Source organism: Momordica charantia (genome assembly GCF_013281855.1).
Source record: "Momordica charantia cultivar OHB3-1 chromosome 4 unlocalized genomic scaffold, Mcharantia_2.0 BLBB01000004.1, whole genome shotgun sequence".
Classification (NCBI taxonomy): Eukaryota; Viridiplantae; Streptophyta; class Magnoliopsida; order Cucurbitales; family Cucurbitaceae; genus Momordica; species Momordica charantia.
In genome coordinates, this window is record NW_028275162.1 from 13248983 (window position 1) to 13266947 (window position 17965).

At 40.8% G+C, this 17965-nt stretch overlaps 1 non-coding gene across 1 annotated transcript; it reads left to right on the forward strand.

Moving 5' to 3' along the window:
* Nucleotides 1-16787: 16787 nt before the first annotated feature.
* Nucleotides 16788-16894, forward strand: LOC148211858 (small nucleolar RNA R71). Its single transcript, XR_015790649.1, has one exon. It is a non-coding gene; the product is annotated as a small nucleolar RNA R71 (small nucleolar RNA).
* The last annotated feature ends 1071 nt before the right edge of the window (nucleotides 16895-17965 follow it).

Below are 17965 nucleotides of genomic sequence, written 5' to 3' on the forward strand. Positions count from 1 at the left end.
TTACAACTCCCGCATGAAGGAGGGCTCCTCAGTGCGAGAACACGTTCTCAACCTGATGGTCCACTTCAACGTGGCAGAGTCGAACGGTGTTGCCATAGACGAGCAGAGTTAGGTCAGCTCATTATGAAATCTCTTCCGAAGAGTTTCCTGCCATTTCGCAGCAATACGGTTATGAATAAGCTGGAGTACACTCTTACCACGCTCTAAAACAAGCTGCAGACCTACCAGTTTTTTATGAAAAGTAAGGGATAAGAGGGGGAGGCAAATGTTGCCACCTCAAAGAGGTTCAACCGAGGTTCGTCCTCTGGAACCAAGTCTGCACCCTCTTCTTCTAGAAGTAAGACTTTCAAGAAGAAGAAGGCTGCTGGTAAAGGGTCTAAACCTGACTCCACTGCTGCCGCTGCCAAGAAAGGCAAGGCCAAGGTTGCAGAGAAAGAAAAATGTTTCCACTACAATATGGACGGGCATTGGAAGCGCAACTACCCAAAATACTTGGCTGAGAAAAAAAAGCCAACGAAGGTAAATATGATTTACTTGTTTTGGAAACATGTTTAGTGGAGAACGACGACTCCGCCTGGATATTGGATTCAGGAGCCACTAATCACATTTGTTCTTCATTTCAGGGAATTAGTTCCTGGACGCAGCTTGACGCCGGAGAGATGACTCTCAAGGTCGGAATGGGAGAGATCGTCTCAGCTGTGGCGGTAGGGGAGCTCAAGTTGTTTACAAACAAGAATATGTATATATTATTAGATAATGTGTACGTAGTTCCTAAAATTAAAAGGAACTTAATTTCAGTTTAATGTTTGTTAGAATATTTGTATTTTATTTCATTTAATTTGAATGAAGCGTTCATTTCAAGAAATGGTGTTAATATTTGTTCTACTTTGCTTGAAAACAACTTGTATGTGCTAAGACCAACCATAACTAAAGCAGTTTTAAATACCGAGTTGTTTAAAAATGCTAGAACTCAAAATAAAAGGCAAAAAGTTTCTCACAAAGAAAATATCTTTATTTGGCACTTAAGATTAGGTCACATTAATCTCAATAGGATTGGGAGGTTGGTTAAGAATGACATTCTAAGTGAGTTAAAAGACGATTCTTTACCACCATGTGAGTCTTGTCTTGAAGGCAAGATGACTAAAAGACCTTTTAGTGGAAAAGGTTATAGAGTCAAAGAGCCCTTAGAACTTATACATTCAAACCTTTGTGGTCCGATGAATGTTAAAACTCGAGGAGGGTATGAATACTTCATCTCTTTTATAGATGATTATTCATGATAGGGTTATTTATACCTAATCCAACATAAGTCTGAAGCCCCTGAAAAGTTCAAGGAGTACAAGACTGAAGTTGAAAATCAATTAGGTAAAACCATTAAAACACTTTGATCAGATCGGGGTGGAGAGTATATGGACTTCAGATTCCATGACTATATGATAGAACATGGAATCACGTCCCAACTTTCAGCCCCTGGTACACCTCAACAAAAGGGTGTATCAAAAAGGAGAAGCAGAACCCTGTTGGACGTGGTACGATCAATGATGAGCTATGCTCAGTTGCCTAACTCGTTTCCGGGTTACGCAGTGGAGACTGCGTTTTATATTTTGAACATAGTTCCATCAAAGAGTGTCTCTGAAACACCATTTGAGATATGGAAGGGTCATAAAGCTAGTTTACGTCATTTCCGCATTTGGGGATGCCCGACACACGTGCTTATGACTAACTTAAAGAAACTGGAGTCTTGTTCAAAGTATGCCTATGCGTAGGTTACCCTAAAGAGACGAGCGGTGGTCTATTCTTCGATCCTCAAGAAAACAGAGTGTTTGTATCGACAAATGCAACTTTCTTGAAAGAAGACCACGTTCGAGATCATAAACCACGGAGTAAGGTAGTAATAAACGTGATTTCCGAAGAGGCTACAAACACGTCAACAAGAGTTGTTGATCAAACTGGCACTACAACAAGAGTTGTTGATGAAGCCAGTGCATCACGTCAGTTGACTGGGCGTTTATGCTGAACGCACGCGCTAAGCGTGGTAACAATTATATAGATGCAAGCGCACACCTGTCAGAGTAATATAAAATGGATGGAGTATCCAAGTATCGATCCTCAAGGACTTCTAAACAATTTCCAAACTCTAAAGTTTTAAAGAATAGTGAATGTTGGAATGAGTGATTCTTGTAAAATGGGAAGTGGTCACAAATAATGGTTTTGGATTTGGGATTTGGACTTAGAATGATAAAACCTAGCCCGAATTACTTCAAGTTAGCCAACAAAGAATCGAGGATATGCTAAGGACGATATGCATTTCACTTTAGGAACCAACGACTACGCTTTTCACTTGACTTATGTCTAAGCAAGTTCAAAGTCCTAAGACATTCCCTAATATGTCTATTACGAGAGATATCTTAGTTTTAGGATGAAATAGTCGCAACCTCGGGTTAAGGTCCTATGTCTAGGCTACTTAAGCGGAACCCTTATGTCTAAGGCGCTCCTCTCCTCGGTTTAACCACTCAACAATGCAAATAAGCAACCTTTTCAGTATTGACTTGTTAAGACTTACAGTAGCCTTCTCTAAATCCTAACTTTTTGGGAAAACATGTTGAGCAATGAATGAAAAGCAAAAACACTACTTCTTAGCAACCCTTATTAGAAATAAAAGGCTAACTATCCATAACCGGGCTAGAGACGGGAATTTAGAAAGACATATTGAAGAAAATACAGCAAGTAAAATGGTTGAATGTGGAATGCATGTGTGAAAAACAAAAGTTAACTAACGGAGAGTTTTTATCGGGGTTGAGAGCTTCGCTCTTCTCTTTCAAGTAAGGGGGAGTGTCACGTGCTCTTTCCTCCAAAAACACAACTCTCTTAACTAAAAATAAAGTAAAGGCAAAGAGAAGATAAGCAAAGTGCTAGATTTTTATATATTTGAATAAGTAGAAAAATAACTAAGTACAAATGGAAACAAAACAAAGCTCAATAAAGGAATGTAAAGTACTCGGGATTTAAAAACCAAAAGCAACTAATGAAAGCAACTCAAAAGTACTTAGAAAGCAACAAAGAAACACTAAAAATGATCAAGAGAAGGAAGCAAGGCTTGATGATTTTGGTGGAGAAGTTGCTGGAATTTATAGCTGTGCATAATTGGTTAGGTAGGTCCTAAAACGATGGTGAATCACCCATTTCCAACTCTTTTGACTGACCAAATCGTGCTCAAACTGATAGTGGAACACTTCTTCTACACGTATGCATCGGTTGGAACCACCAAAACGCATTGGAAGACGCGTTTCATTAAGGGCAAAGTTGGAAGAAAACCAATTTTTCTGCAGGCTTCCCAGGCGCCTGGCGCCTCCCATGATGGTTTTTCCGTCTTTTTGCTTCTTTTGATTAATTTGCACTCCCAAATGGTCCTAAAATGTCATAAATACAATATAAGCCAACCACAAACCATAATATATGAATTTTGCATGAATTGGAACTCAAACGATCGAGAAAAATCTGAAACAAAGTTGAAACATTGGAAAAACAGCATCTAAAACCTTCTTTTTACGCATGTAAACAAGCGTAATCATCAGTCATATCCACCTCAAGTATTGAGAGTGCCTCGATATAGTGGGAGGATTGTGTCACAATCTAACCGCTACGTGGGTTTAACTGAAACTCAAGTTGTCATACCTGGTGATGGCATCGATGATCCATTGACCTACAAAAAGGCAATGGAAGATACTGACAAGGACAAATGAGTCAAAGCAATGGACCTGGAAATGGAGTCAATGTACTTCAATTCCGTTTGGGAACTTGTACATCAACCTGACGGGGTAAAACCCATAGGGTGCAAATGGATCTATAAGCAAAAACGAGACGTCGAAGAAAAGGTACAGACCTATAAGGCGAGACTTGTGGCAAAAGGCTACACACAAAGGGAAGGGGTGGACTATGAAGAAACCTTCTCCCTTGTAGCTATGCTCAAGTCCATTAGAATACTTTTGTTCATTGACACATATTATGACTATGAGATATGGCAAATGGACGTCAAGACTGCTTTTCTGAATGACGATCTTGAAGAAAGTATTTATATGCCTCAACTTGAAGGGTTCATAGCCAAAGTCAAGAGCAAAAGGTTTGCAAGCTTAAACGATCCATATATGGACTGAAACAAGCATCTCGATCTTGGAACATAATGTAACGCCCCGAGTCCCTCAGGTTAGTTAGTCTCGAATCAGGAGATTTTTCATTTAATTCTAAATTAATTGTTAATTAAATTTATACATATTTATCAGGCTCTAAACTCCAATTAAATTTATATTTACCGGACTTCGTGTAGTGGGTCTTGTTTTAAGATGAAATGGATTTCTTTTCTCTTGGGCTTGGACTTGTTGGGCCTTTATTGCGTTAAGTTGGTTTTAAAACAAAGGAAAAGAGAAAAAAAAAAAAAGAAAACAAACTTCATCTTCTTCTTCTCTCCTCCCTTGTTGCCTTAGCTGTCACCCACCCCTCTTCTTCTTCTTGTTCACCGGCGACCACACCTCACGGCGGCGACGGAAGCAGCGGCGCCTCCTCGAAACAGCAGCAGCGGCGGCCGGCGACCACACCCGTAGCAGCAGCAGCGGCGGCATCTGTAGCAGCAGCAGCGGCGGCGCGACTTCCCCGACGTCTCGGCGATCTACAGCAGCGGCGGCGCGTTCCCCGGTGGTCTGCAACGAACCAGCACCGCTCGCTGCAGCATTCCTCTAGGCGCCACACGGCGACGGGTCAGATCCGCGGCGGCGAACGGCGAACGGGTCGTTACAGCGGCGAACTAGCGGCGCACGACGAACGGGTCAGATCCGCGGCGAACCTCGACGACCTGCTGCTACGATCCGACGAACAGCAACTCCAGCAGCGGGATTTGTTCGTTACAGCAGCGATTAGGACGTTTGGCAGTGACCCACACCTATACGAAGTCGGTTTTGGTGGTAATGAGTCATTTGAACCCTTTTAGAATTGATTTCGAAGGCTAAATAGTGTACATAACTTGCTGTATTTTTCTGTTTTAGTGCTTAGGTGTGAGGTCGACGCAAAACTTAAGGGCGCGTTGTGAGTAAGTAGACAAGGGGCGTGTGCGTGCGTTGATGTATGTTAAATGGTCTTTAATGTGCTGGTTTTATGGCGTTTAATATTAATTTTGTTACGTCATTGTGCTAAATAACTCTCGTTGTGTTAATCGGTATACTTGGAGTAGTGTTGGATATATGTCGGTGAAAATGGTGAGGTTTCCTACAGACCAACACGAGTCCTTGCAGCATGCTTTGTCCTCACTCACATGCTTCTAAGATTGCTCGACTAGGAGGTCACCCAACCTAAGATTGCTCCAAGCCAAGCACGCTTAACTTTGGAATTCTTTAGGAACCTCTCCCAGTAGGATGTGGTTCGGGGACGAACCAAGGCGGAAGCTGGTGGGCATGTGACGCCCGAGAGGAGGGGTACATGAATAAACCGATACCACATCCGAATGAGAGGGATCCTGAGATTATTGAAGAATGGTCAAGAAAGGGTTAAAAAGAATTGATAGTCACTACCTATACCAATAAGGTGCACCTCCCTTTTCGGTGGCTAAATAATTGTAAGAACTCCAAAGTTAAGCGTGCTTGGCTTTGAGCAATCTTAGGTTGGGTGACCTCCTCCTTGCTTTACTAGGAAGCATGCTCTTCTAAGTGACTTAGAACATGACGGTGGCGCAGCCAGGTCGCAGGGGAATGCTGGGGCAGAGAGGTGCCGGAACCGGATTCCGAATCCTGGGCCTGGGGCGTTACAGATGGTATCAGAGCGGAGTTGCTCCTATAGACTGTCCTAGAATCTAGGTCGTTAGTGTACGGTCCTTGTCATCACCAGGTACGTTTCCGAGTTCTGGATGTTCGATCATGAATGTCTTACATGCTTATGATTGAGATATTATTATTGACTGATACTAGATAGGTCGGTGTGTTCCTTTGATTCATTATGTAGACCTTGCTTGAATTTTGCACTTGTGTTGCGCCCCGGTTAGTGTGTTATTGACCTTGGTTTTCTGTTCTCTGTTCCTTTAGACAATGGCTTTTCGACGGAACACGAGAGCTCACAACTACGAGGATCCGAACCCTAGGGGTGAGGAGGCAGCGGATCTGACTGGGTGTTTATGCTGAACGCACGCGCTAAGCGTGGTAACAATTATATAGATGCAAGCGCACACCTGTCAGAGTAATATAAAATGGATGGAGTATCCAAGTATCGATCCTCAAGGACTTCTGAACAATTTCCAAACTCTGAAGTTTTAAAGAATAGTGAATGTTGAAATGAGTGATTCTTGTAAATGGGAAGTGGTCACAAATAATGGTTTTGGATTTGGGATTTGGACTTATAATAATAAAACCTAGCCCGATTTACTTCAAGTTAGCCAACAAAGAATCAAGGACACGCTAAGGATAATATGCATTTTACTTTAGAAACTAACGACTACGCTTTTCACTTTACTTATGTCTAAGCAAGTTCAAAGTCCTAAGACATTCCCTAATATGTCTATTATGAGATATATCTTAGTTTTAGGATGGAAATAGTCGCAACCTCGGGTTAAGGTCCTATGTCTAGGCTACTTAAGCGGAACCCTTATGTCTAAGGCGCTCCTCTCCTCGGTTTAATCACTCAACAATGCAAATAAGCAACCTTTTCAGTATTGACTTGTTAAGACTTACAGTGGCCTTCTCTAAATCCTAACTTTTTGGGAAAACATGTTGAGCAATGAATGGAAAGTAAAAACACTACTTCTTAGCAACCCTTTTTAGACATAAAAGGCTAACTATCCATAACCGGGCTAGAGACGGGAATTTAGAAAGACATATTGAAGAAAATACAGCAAGTAAAATGGTTGAATGTGGAATGCATGTGTGAAAAACAAAAGTTAACTAATGGAGAGTTTTTATCGGGATTGAGAGCTTCGCCCTTCTCTTTCAAGCAAGGGGGAGTGTCACGTGCTCTTTCCTCCAAAAACACAACTCTCTTAACTAAAAATAAAGTAAAGGCAAAGAGAGAATAAGCAAAGTGCTAGATTTTTATATATTTGAATAAGTAGAAAATAACTAAGTACAAATGGAAACAAAACATGCTCAATAAAAGAATGTAAAGTGCTCGGGATTTAAAAACCAAAAGTAACTAATGAAAGCAACTCAAAAGTACTTAGAAAGCAACAAAAAAACACTAAAAATGATCAAGAGAAGGAAGCAAGGCTTGATGATTTTGGTGGAGAAGTTGCTGGAATTTATAGCTGTGCAGAATTGGTTAGGTAGGTCCTAAAACGATGGTGAATCACCCATTTCCAACTCTTTTGACTGATCAAATCGTGCTCAAACTGATAGTGGAACACTTCTTCTACACGTATGCATCGGTTGGAACCACCAAAACGCATTGGAAGACGCGTTTCATTAAGGGCAAAGTTGGAAGAAAACCAGTTTTTCTGCAGGCTTCCCAGGCGCCTGGCGCCTCCATGAAGGTTTTTCCGTCTTTTTGCTTCTTTTGATTAATTTGCTCTCCCAAATGGTCCTAAAATGTCATAAATACCATATAAGTCATCCACAAACCATAGTATATGAATTTTTGCATGAATTGGAACTCAAACGATCGAGAAAAATCCGAAACAAAGCTGAAACATTGTAAAAACAGCATCAAAAACCTTCTTTTTACGCATGTAAACAAGCGTAATCACACCCCCAAACTTAACTTTTTGCTTGTCCTCAAGCAAAACTTAGCAACTTTAATCAGCTTTCTAACACATGGACAAGGAAAAGCAAAAGCAACCGAGATGTTCAATCATAAATTGTCTCAGGGAAAGGATGTCAAAGCCTACCATTCTATTGGCTTTGTAAACTTAGTCACTATAAACCAAGTTTGAAATGATAAAAACTTTTTCTTTCAAAATCTTTTTTCTCTTTCAAAAACAGAAAACGTTTTCAAATACCCCTAAGGAATCTGCACACTCCCTCCTTACACTAAGACTTTTACATCTGACAGACCGGCTACTAGCCCCTGAGGTTTCCACACACTAACATCGGTTTCAACCACAGCTACTCGTAGAAAGACTTTGAACTAACAGCTAGGTCATAAAACGACGACAATGAGAAACACGAAGTCACTTATCACCATCTTTACTGCTATTTTCAAAGTCAACACCCAACCTAAAACTAAATGGGTGTCTACAGTAGGACTCGGGAATCATAAATACATTTTCTTTAACTCTCATTGTTTTTACCGCTCTTTTCTTTCTAACACAAGTCTTTTCCCCACTCTTATTTTCTCTCAACAAGACTCTTTTTACTCTTTTGCAACTTTTTTTTTCTTTCTTTCTTTCGTTTTTTTTTTCTTTTTTTTTTAGCTAAGTGCTTTTTCAACATTTTCTTTCTTTCCAACTGACTCTTTTTCAAAAGAAAATAGCATGATTTTTTAAATATAAATAACACCTTATCTTTCTGAAACAACGACTGACACAACGACTGTCCCCCCCAAACTTAAGAGAGACAGTGTCCTCACTGGGAAAAGACTTTTGCATCGGATGAAAAAAAGGCTTAACAGTAAAAAGGACAAGGACTTCCTATATAGGGGCAAAGAAAAAGCTTAAAGTCTGTAAAGATCAAAAAGACATAAAAGAAAATGAGTTTATCACATAAACAAAGGAAAAAGCTCAAAGCTTAGTCAGGCATAGAACAGAAAACTCAACAATCTCTTATAATCATCATCGACATGAAATCACATGCACAGCACAGATGCTTCAAAATAGGCATGTGAAAAGCTAAACTAAGGTTACGTGAAGGCATACTTTAAGTGATCAGAAGATAAACGATACTAATTTATTCATGCTTCAACTGAGCTCGAAACATAATCAATACAAAAAAAACATGCGTTGTAATGCTAGAAAACTACGTCATTAACCAAAAAGAATAAAACACAAAAAATAGCAAAGAAGGAACCTCCCCTTCATGAAGTCGGAGGTTGTGGACTAGGATCAGTGTCAGTACTGGGAGATGGATGACCAAGGATAGTAGCTAGCGCTGGAGGCCATGAAGGTAAAACCGCAAAATCCAATGAAGCCCTTAAGTTGCAGATATGTTGCACGACTTCTCGAACCTGATCTCGCAGCTGTTGGTTCTCCTCTCGAAGACGACGGATCTCCGATGTAGGAGACATCCCAGTACCTTCCCTTCTTTGTAACGCATGGGCGATAATACGCCGAATATTCTTCTCTTCCACAATTGGGGCATCTCTCTTAATTTGATCCTCAGGGAGCTGTACACCTTGTCGCAAGCATAAAGAAGTGACCAAACGGGGGTGATAAAGCTTACCACGTGTTCGGTGGGCACACTCATGGATACTAGTATTGATCAATTCTCCATAATTCACATCTATGCCCTTTAGCATGGCATAAACCAGCAGTGCCCTATCCTGAGTGACATGCTCATCATGCTCCGTTGGCAGAATTCTGTTTTTGACTATGTATAACCATCCTGCAGCAGTTAGGGAAACATCCTCGGGTTTTAGTCGTACCTTGCCATGAGTAGTCAAATCCCAAGTGGCAGAGGGCTTCCCAACACATTCTAGAGCCTCATCAAGCTGTTCCAGAGTCGGAGTTACTAACATCTTATTGCCCACAGCATCTCTGATATTCTCAATGTTGAAGGTGTAGTTGATCTGAGTGGCATCAAAACGTATTTCCTTCCCGCGCACTATGGCTATATGTGACTGGGGATGGACTGCAGCATAGAATTCTCTGACTAACTCCAAAGCCTCACATTGTATGGGCTGAATGAGTGGTCTCCATTCTTTGTCTCTGGCGGTCTCCCTCCAATCATCAGGCACATCTCCTAGGGTGAGATCAAATCCCAATTCTGTCATAATCTTACGGGATTTCATTAATGAAGTTCGAGTGGCTAAATTTGCTGCGTTCCATTTCGTCTCGACCTCCTCTCCTTCAGACAAGTCTAGTTCAATTGTATCAACTGGCCCAGGTGCCACTACCTTCTTCTTAGCTTCAGCTGCTTTAGCTTTCGCAGCTCTCGTTTTAGGTTCATTCACGGGCACTGTTGGCTTCTTAGCCTGAACTGCACGTCGTTTTGAACTCTTTTTCTCCCGCCTCTTGTATTGAAACATTTCCCTTATCGTCTGCGTGTCCTCAGGATCTTCTTCGCTGGTAGGTTCTTGAGTACTATTCTCCCCAACCTTGGATCTACCTATATCACACCCAAGTGGGTTAACTGTATTAGAAGGAATAGTGTGAGCATCCCTTACCCCTGGTAGAGTGGCCATCGGTGTGACATACTCATCCGTTGCCAATGGAGTAGATCCAGTTGCCCCAGTAGGCAACTCTTGGTGACTACAAAATGCTTCTTCTGTAGCTGTATCCAATGGGGAAGGTTCCTGAGTATCTGTTCTCACCACTTCGTTCTCGGTATCCTCTGTTTCTGGCATATTTGAACAATGTCCTCGTGAAACCAGTAGAAAATCATCATTACCATCTTCCGGTGTAATAATCAATGGAGATGAATAAAACTGCTCCTCGTCCCTATTCTCCATAGATGAATCCTTAGGCGTCAGACGCCTACTACTCCCATCTTCCTCAATTTCTGGGTCTATCATCACCTCCTTGCCCTTCCTCTTTTGCCCTATCGAAACCCCGGGCTCTAGCCTATGGCTGTGGCTCTTCTCTTGCTCTCCTCCATGCTCATCTCCTGCATCCATTGGCATATTGGTTGGGGTTGGCATCCTAGGAGGCTCTAAGGGTTTTAGTTGTCCCATGTTGAAAGTACTCGATATGTTAGGGTTCAATTGGGGTGCTTGAGGTCCTCTTTCTAGGAATGGAAGTTGAGCTGGTGGGGGAACTCTAGGTGAAATCATCCCATAATTATGTGGAGGTACCCAATGACCCATTCCATAATAAGGTGGAAGGCTAGGAAATAGAGTAGATGGGTTTGGCATTCCATAAGGATGAACACTAGCTGGAATTTGCATTTGAGACAAGGGAAAATGATAGGAAGGAACCGGGTTAAACATAAACGGTTGGTACATACCCGGATTGATCATTGGAGGAAGTTGTTGAGGATTTTCAGCCCTAAACTCACTGTTTTGAGGTATATTAAAGGTGGGTAGTTGCTGAAAATTAACATAACCATGTGGGCTCATTATAGGATGTTGTGTAGGAGCTTGGGATGGAGGACATTCAAATGTTTGAAGTGGGTTTCCTCCCCTAACAGCAGCTAGCCTAGAATCTGAACACATGTGGTGTTGGAAGTTCTCCAATGGTGAAAAAGGAATGCTTGTGGCATTTGGAGCTTGAGTGGAAGAGGTAGGAAGTGAAGTATGTTGAGAAGAAGAAGCCATAGATGTAAGCAAATGCTGGAAATTTCTTCTTCTCTTTGGTGGTGGCTGAAAATCGAAAACAAGGGTGATGAAGGGAGTGGGTTTTTGCCGAAAAAAACAAGGGGAAGAAGAGAGTTGTGTGGGTTTTGGTGGAGTTGTAAAGCTTAGGCAATGGGTCTATTTAAAGCTTTCCCCAAACTAAATCCGAAATGGAAAGGGATTGACATTTAAGTTCAACCAAGTTTTCCTAAACCTAAAAGGAAAAGAAAACAAATTTGAATACAAAATAGGATTACGGAAACAAAATTTTGAGTTTGAAGAGAAGTTCTTAAAGCTAAATCATAGAGGATTAATGTTTGACCCAAAATAAAGCCCATGCTATCGAAAATTAAAACCCAAACTGTGAAGGAAAACGAAACTCGAACTGCTGGAAAACAGGGCAGGCGCCAGGCGCCTGCGTAAAATTTTTTCAATGTTTTTTTTTTTTTTTTTTTTCATTCTTTCTTTTTGTTTTTCAACGTTTTCCAAAAACATTCTTAATAAGCAAAACTTTTTATAATTAGACAAAAAAAGAATGTAAGATACAAAAATTTCCTTCCTTTACTTTTGTTCTTTCCAAACGGATAAGAAGGAAAAACATTTTTCGCAAACATTTATTGACCTGAAAGTTGAATAGAGGTTTTTCCTCTATCCACTGGTTCTCCAAAATACGGCTTAAGTCTCTGCCCATTTACTTTAAAAACATTTCCTTTAGAGTCAACTAGATCCACTGCCCCATATGGGTAGACTTTAAAAATTTGAAAGGGACCAGACCATCTAGACTTAAGTTTTCGAGGGAAAAGTTTCAACCTAGAGTTGAATAACAGAACCAGATCACCTTCTTGAAGATTGTTCGGCCGAAGATGCCTATCATACCACTGTTTAGTTTTTTCCTTAAACAAATTAGCATTCTCATAAGAAAAGTGTCTGTGTTCTTCTAATTCCAACAATTGTAACTTCCTCGCTTCACCTGCAGCCAACAAATCAAAATTTAATTTCTTAGTAGCCCAAAATGCTTTATATTCTAGCTCAAGAGGCAAATGACATGCTTTTCCAAAAACTAGCCTATAGGGGGACATGCCGAGGGGAGTCTTAAATGCTGTCCTATATGCCCAAAGTGAATCATCAAGCTTAAAAGACCAATCCCTACGGTTAAGATTTACAGTTTTTTCTAAAATGTTTTTTATCTCCCTATTAGATATTTCGGCTAACCCATTCGACTGAGGATGATATGTTGTTGCAACCCTATGACGCACATTGTATTTAGTCAGCAACTTTTGCATAGACCTATTCACAAAATGAGCCCCCCCATCGCTTATCAGACAACGCGGGGTTCCATAACGCGTAAAAATGTGCTTTTGCAAAAAACGAATGACAACTTTGGAATCATTGGTAGCAGTTGCAATGGCTTCTATCCATTTCGAAACATAATCTACTGCTAACAATATATAAAGCTTACCATTAGAAGATGGAAATGGACCCATAAAATCTATACCCCACACATCAAATATTTCAATCTCCAGGATCGGGGTTTGAGGCATTTCGTGGCGTTTAGATATATTACCTGTCCGTTGGCATTTGTCACAAACCTGGGCAAACTTATGTGCATCTTTGAACAGAGTGGGCCAAAAGAACCCACTTTGCAAAACTTTGGCTGCGGTTTTGTGTCCTGCAAAATGTCCTCCATATGGTCACATATGACAAGCGTCTAATATCGCCTCGTGCTCTTCTTCTGCGACACACCTGCGTAAGATATTGTCAGGTCCTAGCTTATATAAAAAAGGTTCATCCCAACGATAACATCGAACTTCATTTAAAAATTTCTTTACCTGTTGCTTGTTGAACTCATAAGGAACTATTCGACTTACCAAATAATTTGCTATATCGGCATACCACGGAACTGAATCAACTCGCAAGAGTTGCTCGTCAATAAACTGTTCACGTATAACAGTTCCATCATCACAGAGCGGGGATTCCAATCTAGACAGGTGATCAGCAACTTGGTTTTCAGTACCCTTCCTGTCCCTAACTTCAATATCAAACTCTTGAAGTAACAAAATCCACCGTATCAAACGTGGTTTAGCATCTTTTTTAGCAAATAAATATTTAAAGCAGAATGGTCAGTAAAAACAATGACTTTTGTGCCTATCAAGTAAGACCTAAACTTATCAAAAGCGAACACAACTGCTAACAGTTCCTTTTCAGTAGTAGTGTAATTGAGTTGTCCACCGGTCAGAGTCTTACTAGCATAATACACAGGATGCAAGATCTTGTTTTTACGTTGTCCTAACATAGCTCCTATTGCATAATCACTAGCATCGCACATGAGCTCAAAAGGTAAATCCCAATTAGGTTCGATAATTATAGGAGCTGAACTTAGAGCAACTTTCAACATTTCAAATGATTTTAAACAGTCATCATCAAAAACAAATGGTCTATCATGTTCTAACAATTGACACAAGGGTTTAGAAATTTTAGCAAAGTCTTTTATAAAGCGGCGGTAAAATCCCCCATGCCCTAAAAAACTTCTAATCCCTTTGACATTTGTAGGAGGAGGTAGCTTTGAAATGATGTCTATCTTAGCGTGGTCTACCTCTATTCCTTGCTTGGAAATTTTGTGACCCAAAACAATACCCTCTTGTACCATGAAATGACACTTCTCCCAATTTAGGACTAGGTTTGTTTGTTCACATCTCTCCAATACTCTCTCCAAATTAACTAAACAAGCGTCGAAAGAATTTCCAAAAACAGAAAAGTCATCCATAAAAACCTCTAGAATATTTTCTACCATGTCAGAGAAGATGGCCATCATACACCTTTGAAAAGTCGCGGGTGCATTGCATAGTCCAAAGGGCATTCGCCTAAAAGCGAACGTACCATACGGACACGTAAATGTTGTCTTCTCTTGGTCTTCTGGAGCAATAGTAATTTGATTATAACCCGAATATCCATCTAAAAAACAATAGAAATCCTTACCTGCCAGACGGTCGAGCATCTGGTCAATAAACGGGAGAGGAAAATGGTCTTTCTTTGTTACCTTGTTGAGTTTGCGATAATCAATGCAAACTCTCCACCCGCTCACAGTTCGGGTTGAGATGAGCTCATTCTCCTCGTTGGCCACCACGGTTATACCCCCTTTCTTTGGTACACACTGTACTGGGCTTACCCAGCTGCTGTCGAATATTGGGTATATAACACCGGCGTCAAGCCATTTAAGAATTTCTTTCCTTACAACCTCTTTCATCTTCGGGTTCAACCGCCTTTGACTCTCAATAGAGTTCTTAGCATCTTCTTCCAATAGAATTTTGTGCATGCAAAAGGTCGGGCTTATCCCTCGGATATCTGCTATCGTCCATCCAATGGCCTTTTTGTGCTTCTCCAAAATCTGCAATAAAGAATATTCATTAGTAGGTGATAAATTGGAAGCTATAATAACTGGTAAAGTGTCGTTATCCCCTAGATACGCATATTTCAAATGCGACGGCAATGGCTTCTGCTCCAACGTGGGTGGTTCCACTATGGACGGAAGTAACGACTTGCATTCTTCTTTTTGTATTTTTTCAATAGGATTAGCCACATCTTCTGGTCCTTCTGCTATTTTATCAAGCTCTTCTTCAATCTCTGTAACTAACGAGTCATAAAACTCATCAAACATAATAGGATTCAAGCTATTTATAGCAGAGCACTCTTCAAAGTCTCCTGGTAATTTCATGGCATCTAGAACGTTAAATTTAACTTCTTCATTATTTACCCTCATTGTAATTTCTCCCTTCCTTACATTAAAAACTGTATCCCTAGTGGCTAGAAATGGTCTTCCCAAAATAATGGGAACGTCTAAGTCTGCCTCGCAATCTAGAATGATAAAGTCCGCAGGGAAAATGAATTTGTCCACCTGGACTAAAACATCTTCTATCTTTCCCTCAGGTCTTATGATAGATCTATCTGCTAGTTGGAGGGTAACCGTAGTAGGTCTAGCTTCTCCTATGCCTAAAGATTTGAAAACTGATAATGGCATAAGATTAATGCTAGCGCCTAGATCACATAATGCCCTACCTAAGTTTTTTCCTCCTATGGAACATGGAATGGTAATACTGCCAGGATCATTACATTTCATGGGTAGCGGGCTGCCTACAGCTTCACTACTACATTTTGTCATGGCTACCAGTTCATGCTCGCCTATTTTTTTCTTCCTAGAAACTATATCTTTCAAAAACTTAGCATAATTTGGCATCTGTTCTAGAGCATCTACTAATGGTATATTTATATGCAGTTGTTTTAAAATATCTAAAAATTTTCTAAACTGGGAATCATTATTTTTCTTAACTAATATTTGTGGAAACGGGGGAATAGGAGTAAAAGAAGGCTGTACTTGTGGAGGAACACTCGGGGTGTCCTCATTACCTTTTCTAATATTTTCTTTTTCTGGTGTTGTTGGATTTTCTGGTATCTTTACAATTGGTTCAGTGGACGAAATCTGTACATCTGTTGTTGGCATTGTTGGTCCATCATATGCCAGTCCACTCCTGAGGGTGACAGCTTTGCACTGTTCTTTCCCTTCTCGTTTTGGTAATTCAGTATGGCCTGGAAAAGAACCTTGTGGTCTATTCTTCAATTCATTGGCGAGCTGTCCCAATTGGGTCTCGAAATTCCTCATTGATGCCGCTTGGGATTGTATCACTGCGTCGGTTCGGGCCATGTACTCTTTCATCATATTCTCAAGATTTGAGTTGTTATTTTGAACTGGTGGAGTCTGTGTTCTCTGATTGTACTGCTGTTGCGGTGGTGGGATGTATTGCTGTGTAGGTGGAACATAGGGCTGCTTGTTCTGTTGGCTCTGCCCTTGATTAAAACCGCTCGAACCTCCTTGTCCTCCCCATGAAAAATTAGGGTGGTGCCTCCAACCTGGGTTGTAGGTGTTCGAATATGGGTTAAAGTTCCTATTGTTCCCATGTCCTACATAAAAAACGGAAGCAGGGTTATGTGGACAATTATCATAAATATGGTTTTCACTGCAAAATGAACAAATGAGATCGTTGACTTGGCAAACAGGGGCAGGAGTGCAATAATCCGACTGCACAGGTTGTATCGGCGTGGCTAATGGATTTTTTATTCCCAATGCCATCTCTTTTAGCCTCTGGTTCATTGTAACCATCTCTTTTTGCATCGAGGTCGCAATGTCCAGAGCCAAAACTCCAGCTGGATTTTGCTTCTTTGGTGCTGCCCTAGATCTTTGCGAACACCATAGTTCGTTGTGTAAAGCTAAGTCATTTAGGATGTCAACTATCTCGTTGAATGTCTTCTTTGTAAAGGCTCCGTTGGCAGCATTGTTTAGCATCATCTTAGTAGGATGATCTAAGCCTCTAAAGAAATGTTCTATCTGGATGCATGCCGGCAAGCCATGGTTCGGACATTTCCTGATTAGTTCTTTAAATCTCTCCCACGCCTCGTGAACAGGTTCACGATCATACTGTCTAAAGGAGATGATCTCCTCTCTGATATCAGCGTGGCGAGTAGGTGGGAAGAATTTTGTTAAGAACTTCTCCACTAACAACCCCCATGTGGTGATGGATCCCGGTGGAAATGCATTGAGCCATGCTCTAGCTTGGTCCTTCAAAGAAAATGGAAAAAGTGTTAGTCTCAGAGCATCGTCTGTTATACCAGGTAATCGAAATGCATTTGCAATTTGAATGAATGATTTCAGATGATCATGTGGATCCTCATGTTCCTGCCCTCCAAAATGTCCAATTGTCTGCAACATTTGGAACATCATTGGTTTAAGCTCAAAGTTTGCGTGGGCTGGAATAGGGTTGACTATCCCTGAATCAAAGTTCTGAAAAGCCGTGGCGGCATATTCTCGCATTGCCACGTCTCTGTTGTCCGCCATCTGGATATGGTTGAATTCATCATTTCTTGCATGATCCCTCATATTACCGTTAACAGCAGGTGGATCAACCGGATCGCGAGGTGGAATATCTGCCATTGATGTGCTTGTACTCTCTACCTCACTTTCAGGACTGATTTCACCTTCTCTCTCTTTTTGCTTTTCTAGTTGTTTTCGAAGTCTTTGCTCCTTTCTTGTTTTTCGAAGGGTCCGCTCAATCTCAGGGTCAAGGGGTAGAAGAAAAGATCTTGTGCTCATGCACTTTAACTTACCCTTGTGAGATAAACGACCAAAAATATATAACAAAAACGGTGGATGGAAATTACACCCAACAACAATTCACAAAAATAAAAACTAAAAGAATTTGAAAAAAATTTTAAAACTAAAGTCCCCGGCAACGGCGCCAAAAACTTGACTGGGTGTTTATGCTGAACGCACGCGCTAAGCGTGGTAACAATTATATAGATGCAAGCGCACACCTGTCAGAGTAATATAAAATGGATGGAGTATCCAAGTATCGATCCTCAAGGACTTCTAAACAATTTCCAAACTCTGAAGTTTTAAAGAATAGTGAATGTTGAAATGAGTGATTCTTGTAAATGGGAAGTGGTCACAAATAATGGTTTTGGATTTGGGATTTGGACTTATAATAATAAAACCTAGCCCGATTTACTTCAAGTTAGCCAACAA